Genomic DNA, 12,500 nt, shown 5'->3' on the forward strand with positions numbered 1-12,500 from the left:
AACCAGATATGATCTTAAGTTTGACCCTGAAACCATTGATGAAATAGTAAATATTAACGGCACTAAGACCAAAACTAGAGGTTGTCTTTAATGGCGCTAGTTATTCATGTCCATTTTGAGTGCTTCCCTCTAACTACTCATTTGTCTTTCATGTAAGAAGTCTTTCATCCATTTGAGGAGTTTGCCTTTCACTCCTTCTAGGTCTTCTAATTTCCACAATAGCCTTCTGTATGACTTTTTTTAATGTCTAAGTCTTTACAATCCGCCTAGATGTCTCTTTCTTGCCATATTCAGAGAAAGTGGAGATTTACTACACATGATCTTTCTTCCCTTAAATCGAATTGCTGATTTGATAACAATGTATTTTTCAAGTACTTTAGTCCATTCTTTCCTAATTGTCCTCGCTTGAAAATTACATAGTACACTGATAATTTAGAGGGTTTTGTTTGTTGTTATAGGTATTGTTGGCTCGTTTCCAAGATTTTGCCTCCCTAAGAACCCAGTTAGAAATTTCATCTGGCCCCTCTGCTTTAGTCTTATCTAATCCTTTTAGGAGGTATTTTGTTTCGGTACTTTTGAATGTGTTTCGATATTCTAATTTGCGTCTGTACGGTTTCTTTCAATTTCAAAGTATGGGTCCAGAACAAACACTGATATTTCTCTTTAAGGATTTCATACATTTCAACCTCCTTAGCATAAACAATGTTATTGTCTTTGATGGCGATTTGATCTTAACGTTTAGTCTTACTGTTTATTATATCCTAACCAAAGTCTAATTTCGCTTTCCTCATCGTTTGGTTTAATCATTTTTTTCATATTTTTCATATCTTTCATACACAAACACACACATTTTTTACACACATACATATGTATATACACATGCATATATATATATATACATATATATATGCATATATATATACATATACATATATATGTGTGTACACACACACACACACACACACATATATATATATATATATATATATATATATATATATATATTCAGATATATACATGAATACATACATATAATATATATATATATATATATATGTGTGTGTGTATGTATATGTGTATATATATATATATATATATATATATATATATATATATATCTGGGCATGACGATAAACTGCATCGAGCTGTAAAGCATCTGCCTTGGCAGGCAGATCTTTTGGGGAAATTTGGAGTGACAGACTTTAATCACCCTATTCCCAGGACTGTGGTTACCCTGATGGGAAGCACTAGCTTTTGTTGCCAACTATGGCCCAAATAGGGAAGTCTGGTTCCGGCAGATGGAGCAGAGGAAACTGGTGAGCAGTTCAACAGTCAGAAAAGTGGTTTTAGCAAGTGCTGTGGAGCGCTGAGAGCACATTTCCCACAAGATGTGCTGGTCATTCATTGCACCTTTTCACACCCCTAACTGCTGGAGCTCCTGCACTGCCGTAAGATCCTGATGTGGCTCTGGAAGAGTCAGATCGACGGTGCGCAACTCTTCACTATAATCTAAGTCAATGCACTAGTCATCGTCATCACCGTCATCTTATCAACTCCTCTTAAGTCCTGTGGCGACGGTCGACAACGAAGCAGCAAGTGTGGATTCACTGGAAGCTGTAGTTGAAGACCTCCAAACAGGCGGCTCAAGCTTAATGATCTTTCTCCATTGTAATCAGGTAGCAACAGGACCCGGTGTCGGAGCGACCAAGCAGCCCTCTTTAGGACAGCACTGCTTGCCCCTGTAACCTAGGGAAGGGGCTAGGAAAGGTGCCTGCCCCCCCCCCCCCCCCCCCCCCTCCTGACCAGCACACCACAGCTGGTGGAGATCCCATACCAGCGGTCAAGACAAACAAAAGATAACGAAAATAAAGACAACTCCACTGATTGTAGGTGCAAAGAATGTGCGCACACTTATTGACTCCACTAAATCTGACAGATTCCAGAGGAGTACAGCATTTGTTTGTCGTGAACTCAAAATGTACAGCAATGCCATCGCTGCATTAAGCGAAACCAGGTTCTCTGAAGAAGGGCAACTCATTGAAAATGGTACTGGATATACTTTCTTTTGGCACAGACGTCCTGCATGAGAGAGGAGAGAGGCAAAAGTTGTTTTTGCTATCAAAAACGACCTCGTCAATAAGTTTGCATCACACCCTCAGGGCGTCAGTATCCAAATCATGACACTGAAGCTGTTGATTGCAAGAGACAAAACTGCTACTATCATCAGCGTGTGTGCATCAAAATTGACTAATGCAGAGGACGTCAAAGCCAATTCGAAGATCTACATACCACTGTCAGCTCTATGCTGAAGAATGAGAAGCTCTTCCTTTTAGTAGATGTGTAGGCAAAGACCACAGGATGTGGGCTTTTGTCATAGGCAACTATGGGATTGGCAAATGTAATAGCACCGGTGAACTCCTGCTACAATTTAGACATTCTAGAGGAGAAGCACCAACTGCACAAGGCATATCTCTGCTCCAACACAGTCTTCTAGCTTATCTCCTGTTTACAATGCTGAAAGAACTAATCTCCTCACTGATAAGGAGAGTATCCTCAGCAGATGAGTCCAAAAGTTTGAGGCAGTACTCATCAAACCGTCAGAGATCAATCAAGAGGTAATTGATTAACTGCTTCAGGTATCCATCCATATATCCTTAGACACTCAAACCTCGATGCATGATATGGAGAAGGCCATTGCATAACTCTCTAGTGGCATGGGTCCTGGCTCAATTGAAATATCATCAGAAGTCTTTATACAAATGGGAGAACAATCAAAGCAGAAATTGCTAGAGTTCTTTCAAGCCATGTGGCTGCAAGGCTCCTCCCTCAAGACTTCAAGAATGCGTCTGTGATCCATCTGTATAAGAAAGGTAACCGCCACATGTGCAACAACCATCATGGCATTTCCTTGGTCAGCATTCCTGGTAAGATCTTGGCAAGACTTTTACCCAACTGCCTCATCCGCCACCTAGACAAAGGCCTTCTCAGTGTGACTTCTGCAAGGATAGAGGAACAGTCGATATGATATTTGCTGCACACCAACACCAATAGAAGTGTCAAGAACACAATGTTGAGCTTTAGTGGACTTTTTGTCGACCTAACCAAGGCATTTGACAAAGCAGGGAAGGCTGCCCCAATCACTCACATTCATCCACATGACGTGTCAGTTCCATAATGGAATGCAAGCTCAGGTGTGACAACAATGTCCCCTTTCAGTCCCCTTTCCAGTGACAAATGGAGGTCAACAAGCCTGCCCCCACCCTGTTTATTCTGATGTTCTCAGCAATGCTGCATGCCGCTTTCCGAAAACTGAAGCCTGGTACTGACATCAGGTTCAGAACAAATGGGGACCCTTCAACATTCGCCACCTGAAGTCCAAGAGACAAATTGCCATCACCTCTAATGAAAATTGTGCTCTCAATGTCAGAAGTGCAGAGGACACGGAGCTCAGCATGGACCTCCTTGCCCAAGCCTGTCACAACACCATCAACACACAGAAAACCCTCGACCAGCCAGCCCATGGGGAGGACCTTTTAGACCCAGGCATCCTTGTCAATGGTGAAAAGCTCAAATGTGTGGACCACTTCCCATACCTGGACAGCACTCTCTCAAGACAAATCCATATCGGCACTGAAATTGACTCAAGGATTGCCAAAGCAACTGCATCATTTGAACGCCTGTGTAGCTCAGTCTGGGAGTGGAAAGGGATCTCAGCACAAAACTTTTGGTGAGGTTGTAGTGCTCACCAGTCTGCTCTATGCTGCAGAATCGTGGACTAAATACCGTCGTCATGAGAAAAGGCTCAAGATCTGGTGGCAGGATCGCATTCCAAATACAGAAGTCTTGGAGAAAGCTAAGATGCCAAACCTCTTTGCGATCCTGCGGCTCGTACTCAGCTCATATGGGCTGGTCATGTCAATCAGATGCCAGACTAAAGACTCCTAAAGCAGCTAGTCTTCGGAGAGCTTACTTTGGGCTCACACTCTCGAGGTAAACCAAAGCTCCGTTTCTAAGACTCCCTCAAGTCAGCCATAAATGAGGTATCCAATTGACCCTGAAGACTGGATCCGCGCGCACTAATGCAGCCAAAAGAAAGCGAAATGTTAGGGAAGATCAGTAGAAAACCAGCCAACCCTCCCAGGCTCGGTGACGTGTATATATATATATATATATATATATATATATATATATATATATATATATATATATGTATATATATAGATATATATATACATGTATGTATGTGTGTGTGTGTGTGTTAATATTGACAAGGTTAATAAAATGAAAACTTTGTTATTATCTACAGTTTAACAATATATTACAAATCATTAGCACAAGGATATACATAAATACATAACAAAGAAAATACACTAAGCATTCATATGGATCTAAAGAGTAAATCAAATAATAAATTAACCTCACTTTCCAGGCAAAAGCAAGGTGGTGGCGGAGTCCTCATTCTATGCTGACGTAACTGCTAATCTCTTCAGTGTTGCTTTTGCTTATATCAAGCAGGGATGCAAGGGCATTTCCGACAGGATTTCTGCTTGAAAACGATTTATACACTCTTCCGCCAGCTCCGTTTCCCCGTTCAGCCCCACGGTTAGCAAACTCCCCAGGAGTGGGTCCTACACCAGCCGACGAACTTTTGCATCCTGCAGAAGACCCAGCCGCTCCTTCAGCCCCGGCATAGGAGCTCCCGTATCCCTGAACTGACGGAGGCGGAATATATTTATTAGTGGCACTTCCGAGCCCACCTCCGGAAACGGGAGCTTCATAGCCACTTCCTCCTCCGGAAGGTCCGTTTCCACCAGTACCTCCAGATCCAGATTTGCATTCCCTGGACACACCTGAGGGAGGCTTATATCCACCACTCACTCCACCTTCTCCACCTCCAGACGGAGGCTTATATCCACTGCTAATTCCACCTCCTCCACCTCCTCCACCTGCAGAAGGAGGCTTGTACCCAGTGCTAACTCCACCTCCTCCACCTCCAGAAGGGGGCTTGTATCCACTGCTAACTCCACCTCCTCCACCTCCAGAAGGAGGCGTGTATCCACTGCTAACTTCACCTCCTCCACCTGCAGAAGGAGGCTTGTATCCACTGCTAACTCCACCTCCTCCACCTCCAGAAGGAGGCGTGTATCCACTGCTAATTCCACCTCCTCCACCTCCAGACGGAGGCTTGTATCTACTGCTAACTCCACCTCCTCCACCTCCAGAAGGAGGCGTGTATCCACTGCTAACTCCACCTCCTCCACCTCCAGACGGAGGCTTGTATCCACTGCTAACTCCACCTCCTCCACCTCCAGAAGGAGGCGTGTATCCAGTGCTAACTCCACCTCCTCCACCTCCAGAAGGAGGCGTGTATCCAGTGCTAACTCCACCTCCTCCACCTCCACCACCACCAGAAGGGGGCTTGTATCCACTGCTAACTCCACCTCCTCCACCTCCAGAAGGAGGCGTGTATCCACTGCTAACTCCACCTCCTCCACCTCCAGAAGTGGGCTTGTATCCACTGCTAACTCCACCTCCTCCACCTCCAGAAGGAGGCGTGTATCCACTGTTAACTCCACCTCCTCCACCTCCAGAAGGAGGCGTGTATCCACTGCTAACTCCACCTCCTCCACCTCCTCCACCTCCAGAAGTGGGCTTGTATCCACTGCTAACTCCACCTCCTCCACCTCCAGACGGAGGCGTGTATCCACTGCTAACTCCACCTCCTCCACCTCCTCCACCTCCAGAAGGGCCCTTGTACCTAGTGCTAACTCCACCTCCAGAAGGAGGCGTGTATCCACTGCTAACTCCACCTCCTCCACCTCCAGAAGGAGGCGTGTATCCACTGCTAACTCCACCTCCTCCACCTCCAGAAGGGGGCTTGTATCCACTGCTAACTCCACCTCCTCCACCTCCAGAAGGAGGCGTGTATCCACTGCTAACTCCACCTCCTCCACCTCCAGAAGGAGGCTTGTATCCACTGCTAACTCCACCTCCTCCACCTCCAGAAGGAGGCGTGTATCCACTGCTAACTCCACCTCCTCCACCTGCAGAAGGGGGCTTGTATCCACTGCTAACTCCACCTCCTCCACCTCCAGAAGGAGGCTTGTATCCACTGCTAACTCCACCTCCTCCACCTCCTCCACCTCCAGAAGGAGGCTTGTATCCACTGCTAACTCCACCTCCTCCACCTCCTCCACCTCCAGAAGGAGGCTTGTATCCACTCCTAACTCCACCTCCTCCACCTCCACCACCACCAGAAGGGGGCTTGTATCCACTGCTAACTCCACCTCCTCCACCTCCTCCACCTCCTCCACCTCCAGAAGGAGACGTGTATCCACTGCTAACTCCACCTACTCCACCTCCACTACCACCAGAAGGGGGCTTGTATCCACTACTAACTCCACCTCCTCCACCTGCAGAAGGAGGCTTGTACCCAGTGCTAACTCCACCTCCTCCACCTGCAGAAGGAGGCTTGTACCCAGTGCTAACTCCACCTCCTACTCCTCCAGAAGGAGGCGTGTATCCACTGCTAACTCCACCTCCTCCACCTCCACCACCACCAGAAGGGGGCTTGTATCCACTACTAACTCCACCTCCTCCACCTGCAGAAGGAGGCTTGTACCCAGTGCTAACTCCACCTCCTCCACCTGCAGAAGGAGGCTTGTACCCAGTGCTAACTCCACCTCCTACACCTCCAGAAGGAGGCGTGTATCCACTGATAACTCCACCTCCTCCACCTCCTCCACCTCCAGACGGAGTCGTGTATCCACTGCTAACTCCACCTCCTCCACCTCCAGAAGGGGGCTTGTATCCACTGCTAACTCCACCTCCAGAAGGAGGCGTGTATCCACTGCTAACTCCACCTCCTCCACCTCCAGACGGAGTCGTGTATCCACTGCTAACTCCACCTCCTCCACCTCCAGAAGGGGGCTTGTATCCACTGCTAACTCCACCTCCTCCACCTCCAGAAGGAGGCGTGTATCCACTGCTAACTCCACCTCCTCCACCTCCAGAAGGGGGCTTGTATCCACTGCTAACTCCAACTCCTCCACCTCCAGAAGGAGGCGTGTATCCACTGCTAACTCCACCTCCTCCACCTCCTCCACCACCAGAAGGGGGCTTGTATCCACTGCTAACTCCACCTCCTCCACCTCCAGAAGGAGGCTTGTATCCACTGCTAACTCCACCTCCTCCACCTCCAGAAGGGAGCTTGTATCCACTGCTAACTCCACCTCCTCCACCTACAGAAGGAGGCGTGTATCCACTGCTAACTCCACCTCCTCCACCTCCAGAAGGGGGCTTGTATCCACTGCTAACTCCACCTCCTCCACCTCCAGAAGGAGGCTTGTATCCACTGCTAACTCCACCTCCTCCACCTCCAGAAGGAGGCGTGTATCTAATGCTAACTCCACCTCCTCCACCTCCAGAAGGAGGCGTGTATCCACTGCTAACTCCACCTCCTCCACCTCCTCCACCTCCAGACGGAGGCGTGTATCCACTGCTAACTCCACCTCCTCCACCTCCAGAAGGGGGCTTGTATCCACTGCTAACTCCACCTCCTCCACCTCCAGAAGGGGGCTTGTATCCACTGCTAACTCCACCTCCTCCACCTCCAGAAGGAGGCGTGTATCCACTGCTAACTCCACCTCCTCCACCTCCAGAAGGAGGCGTGTATCCAGTGCTAGCTCCACCTCCTCCACCTCCACCACCACCATAAGGGGGCTTGTATCCACTGCTAACTCCACCTCCTCCACCTCCTCCACCTCCAGAAGGAGGCGTGTATCCACTGCTAACTCCACTTCCTCCACCTCCAGACGGAGGCTTGTATCCACCACCTCCTCCACCTCCCGAAGGAGGTGTGTATGTATCACTCACTCCTCCTCCAGGAGGTATGTATGTATCACTCACTCCTCCCGAAGGAGGTGTGTAGGTATCACTCACTCCTCCTCCCGAAGGAGGTGTGTATGTATCACTCACTCCTCCTCCCGAAGGAGGTGTGTATGTATCACTCACTCCTCCTCCCGAAGGAGGTGTGTATGTATCACTCACTCCTCCTCCCGAAGGAGGTGTGTATGTATCACTCACTTCTCCTCCCGAAGGAGGTGTGTATGTATCACTCACTCCTCCTCCAGGAGGTATGTATGTATCACTCACTCCCCCTCCCGAAGGAGGTGTGTATGTATCACTCACTCCTCCTCCCGAAGGAGGTGTGTATGTATCACTCACTCCTCCCGAAGGAGGTGTGTATGTATCACTCACTCCACCTCCAGGAGGTGTGTATGTATCACTCACTCCTCCCGAAGGAGGTGTGTATGTATCACTCACTCCACCTCCTCCAGGAGGTATGTATGTATCACTCACGCCTCCAGAAGGAGGTGTGTATGTATCACTCACTCCTCCTGCCGAAGGAGGTGTGTATGTATCACTCACTTCTCCCGAAGGGGGTGTGTATGTATCACTCACTCCTCCCGAAGGGGGGGTGTATGTATCACTCACTCCACCTCCAGGAGGTGTGTATGTATCACTCACTCCACCTCCAGGAGGTGTGTATGTATCACTCACTCCTCCTCCCGAAGGAGGTGTGTATGTATCACTCACTCCTCCTCCCGAAGGAGGTGTGTATGTATCACTCACTCCTCCTCCCGAAGGAGGTGTGTATGTATCACTCACTCCTCCTCCCGAAGGAGGTGTGTATGTATCACTCACTCCTCCTCCCGAAGGAGGTGTGTATGTATCACTCACTCCACCTCCAGGAGGTGTGTATGTATCACTCACTCCACCTCCAGGAGGTGTGTATGTATCACTCACTCCTCCTCCCGAAGGAGTTGTGTATATATCACTCACTCCTCCCGAAGGGGGTGTGTATGTATCACTCACTCCACCTCCCGAAGGAGGCGTGTATCCACCACCCACTCCACCTCCCGCCCCGCCCCGCCCGCTTCCCCGCGCCCCATAGCTCGTCCTCCCGCCTCCCCCGGGCGAGGGCAGGCCGCCGCGCCCCCCGGGGTAGCTGCTGTAGCTGCTGGAGCCTCCGGCTCGGCCGCCTGTGTAGTCGCTGTAGCTGCTGCGGGAGTCGCCCCGTGCGTAGTCGCTGTAGCTGCTGGTGCCTCCACCTCCGCCTCCGGTGCTTCCACGTCCACCTCCGCCGTATCCACCTCCTCCACTTCCACTTCCTGACGAACCGCCGTATCCACTTCCTCCACTTCCACCTCCGGTGGAACTGCCGTATCCACCTCCGGAGGAACCGCCGTATCCACCTCCTCCACTTCCACCTCCTGACGAACCGCCGTATCCACTTCCTCCACTTCCTCCTCCACCTCCAGAGGAACCGCCGTATCCACCTCCTCCACTTCCACCTCCGGAGGAACCGCCGTATCCACCTCCTCCACTTCCACCTCCGGAGGAACCGCCGTATCCACTTCCTCCACTTCCTCCTCCACCTCCGGAGGAACCGCCGTATCCACCTCCTCCACTTCCACCTCCAGAGGAACCGCCGTATCCACCTCCTCCACTTCCACCTCCGGAGGAACCGCTGTATCCACTTCCTCCACTTCCACCTCCGGAGGAACTGCCGTATCCACCTCCTCCACTTCCACCTCCAGAGGAACCGCCGTATCCACTTCCTCCACTTCCACCTCCAGAGGAACCGCCGTATCCACTTCCACCTCCGGAGGAACCGCCGTATCCACTTCCTCCACTTCCACCTCCAGAGGAACCGCCGTATCCACTTCCTCCACTTCCTCCTCCACCTCCGGAGGAACCGCCGTATCCACCTCCTCCACTTCCACCTCCAGAGGAACCACCGTATCCACCTCCTCCACTTCCACCTCCGGAGGAACCGCCGTATCCACTTCCTCCACTTCCAACTCCGGAGGAACCGCCGTATCCACCTCCTCCACTTCCACCTCCAGAGGAACCGCCGTATCCACTTCCTCCACTTCCACCTCCGGAGGAACCGCCGTATCCACCTCCTCCACTTCCACCTCCTGACGAACCGCCGTATCCATCTCCTCCACTTCCTCCTCCACCTCCAGAGGAACCGCCGTATCCACCTCCTCCACTTCCACCTCCTGACGAACCGCCGTATCCATCTCCTCCACTTCCTCCTCCACCTCCAGAGGAACCACCGTATCCACCTCCTCCACTTCCTCCTCCACCTCCAGAGGAACCGCCGTATCCACTTCCTCCACTTCCTCCTCCACCTCCAGAGGAACCGCCGTATCCACCTCCTCCACTTCCACCTCCTGACGAACCGCCGTATCCACCTCCTCCACTTCCACCTCCAGAGGAACCACCGTATCCACCTCCTCCACTTCCACCTCTTGACGAACCGCCGTATCCACCTCCTCCACTTCCACCTCCTGATGAACCGCCGTATCCACCTCCTCCGCTTCTATCTCCTGACGAACCGCCGTCTCCACCTCCTCCATTTCCTCCTCCACCTCCAGAGGAACCGCCGTATCCACCTCCTCTACTTCCTCCTCCACCTCCAGAGGAACCGCCATATCCACTTCCTCCTCCACCTCCTGACGAACCGCCGTATCCACCTCCTCCACCTCCTCCTCCACCTCCAGAGGAACCGCCGTATCCACTTCCTCCTCCACCTCCAGAGGAACCGCCGTATCCACCTTCTCCACTTCCACCTCCTGACGAACCGCCGTATCCACCTCCTCCAGTTCCACCTCCAGAGGAACCGCCGTATCCACCTCCTCCACTTCCACCTCCTGACGAACCGCCGTATCCATCTCCTCCACTTCCACCTCCAGAGAAACCGCCGTATCCACCTCCTCCACTTCCACCTCCGGAGGAACCGCCGTATCCACCTCCTCCACTTCCACCTCCTGACGAACCGCCGTATCCACCTCCTCCGCTTCCACCTCCGGACGCCACTCCTTTGCCATCGTTGCATCCACTCTTACCGCCACCTGTTCCGCCGTAGCTGTCGCCGCTGCCTCCTCCGCCTGCGCCCGCGGCCCCTGCTCCGTAGCTGGCGAGGCATGAGGCCACCAGCAGGGCGATCGCCGCCCCCAGGAGAAGCCGCCCCTGTGGTAGAGACACCGTGGTAAACATTCGTATTACATTCCAATATTTCTGTAAGCAAACCACAGACCAAAGCAGCAAATTCTTGCCCCTTGCTCCGTCACTTTTATTTCAAATCATAAAGTTTCGGAAATCTTTGAGTTTCTAACGTCAACTAGCCAAAAGAATGTATATATAGATAAATAAATAACAGTGAAGGAGGATTAGGGTGTCAACAGCTATTAATACGTGACTAGATTGGCAAGTGATAAGATGATGATATTCCCATGAAAACTCTGCAAGCTCTGACGATGAACTGACCATGTTGCGTGTGTGAGATGTGTCGTTGGTGTGGCGTTCCGCGCGCGCTCACACCTTTTATACACTCGAGCATTGCAACACCGGTGAGCAGAGTGAAGAATTTCCCGCAGACAATCGATATGCACAAGTTTCCCCCGAATGCAGCGTTTGCAGCCTATTTTCTATTGTAGGGCCAACACTTACACTTTCTCTTCACTTTTTTACAAATATTTCCCGTCTTTCTCTTGCCATCGTTTCTCTTTTTCAGTGGGTTTATTCAAGATGTAATTATTCTGATTAAATCTAAGTCTTCTACTAAAACATCAAATGTATTGTTTTTCGGCTTTACCGTAATACTTCCTAATAAACATTTGATGAATGGTGAAAGATGTGTTTGTGTGTGTGTGTGTGTGTGTGTGAGAGAGAGAGAGAGAGAGAGAGTGAGAGAGAGCGAGAGAGAGACAGACAGACAGACAGACAGAGACAGAGAGAGAGGGGGAGTGGAGAGGGGGAGAGAGAGAGAGAAAGAGAGAGAGAGAGAGAGAGGCAGAAAGAAAGAGAAAGTGAGATGTGTCACTGCCACCGCCATCATCATTTGTATTTCCTTTCCTAACATATTTTTATTCAATACAAAAGTATCATCACTGTCTCCACCATCATACTGTCATGCTCGTCGATGGTTGTGTCGTTAATCAAGTCAATGACACTGCTTTCTGCGTTAATATTATTGTTAACTTCAGCGATTTTGGATTGCCGGTATAGCCAATATTCCAGGGAGTGTGTGTGAGTGTGTGTGTTAGCACACAAAAAAAGAGAAAAATAAAAAAAATGTATGTATGTGCGTGTGTGTGTGTATATATATATATATATATATATATGTGTGTGTGTATATATATATATGCATATATACAGTATACATACATACATAAATATATATATTTGTGTATGTGTATGCGTATGTATGTATGTATGTATCTATGTATATATATGTATATATGTATGTATATATGTATGTTTGTATATTTACATATACATACATACATATATGTATATATATGCATATATATACATATATAGGCATATACATATACATGCATACATATATATTGTATACTCACATACATACAAATACACATACACATATATATATATACATGTATATATATATTCATATATATATT

The sequence above is a fragment of the Penaeus chinensis genome, chromosome 39 (genome assembly GCF_019202785.1).
Source record: "Penaeus chinensis breed Huanghai No. 1 chromosome 39, ASM1920278v2, whole genome shotgun sequence".
NCBI classification, from domain to species: Eukaryota; Metazoa; Arthropoda; class Malacostraca; order Decapoda; family Penaeidae; genus Penaeus; species Penaeus chinensis.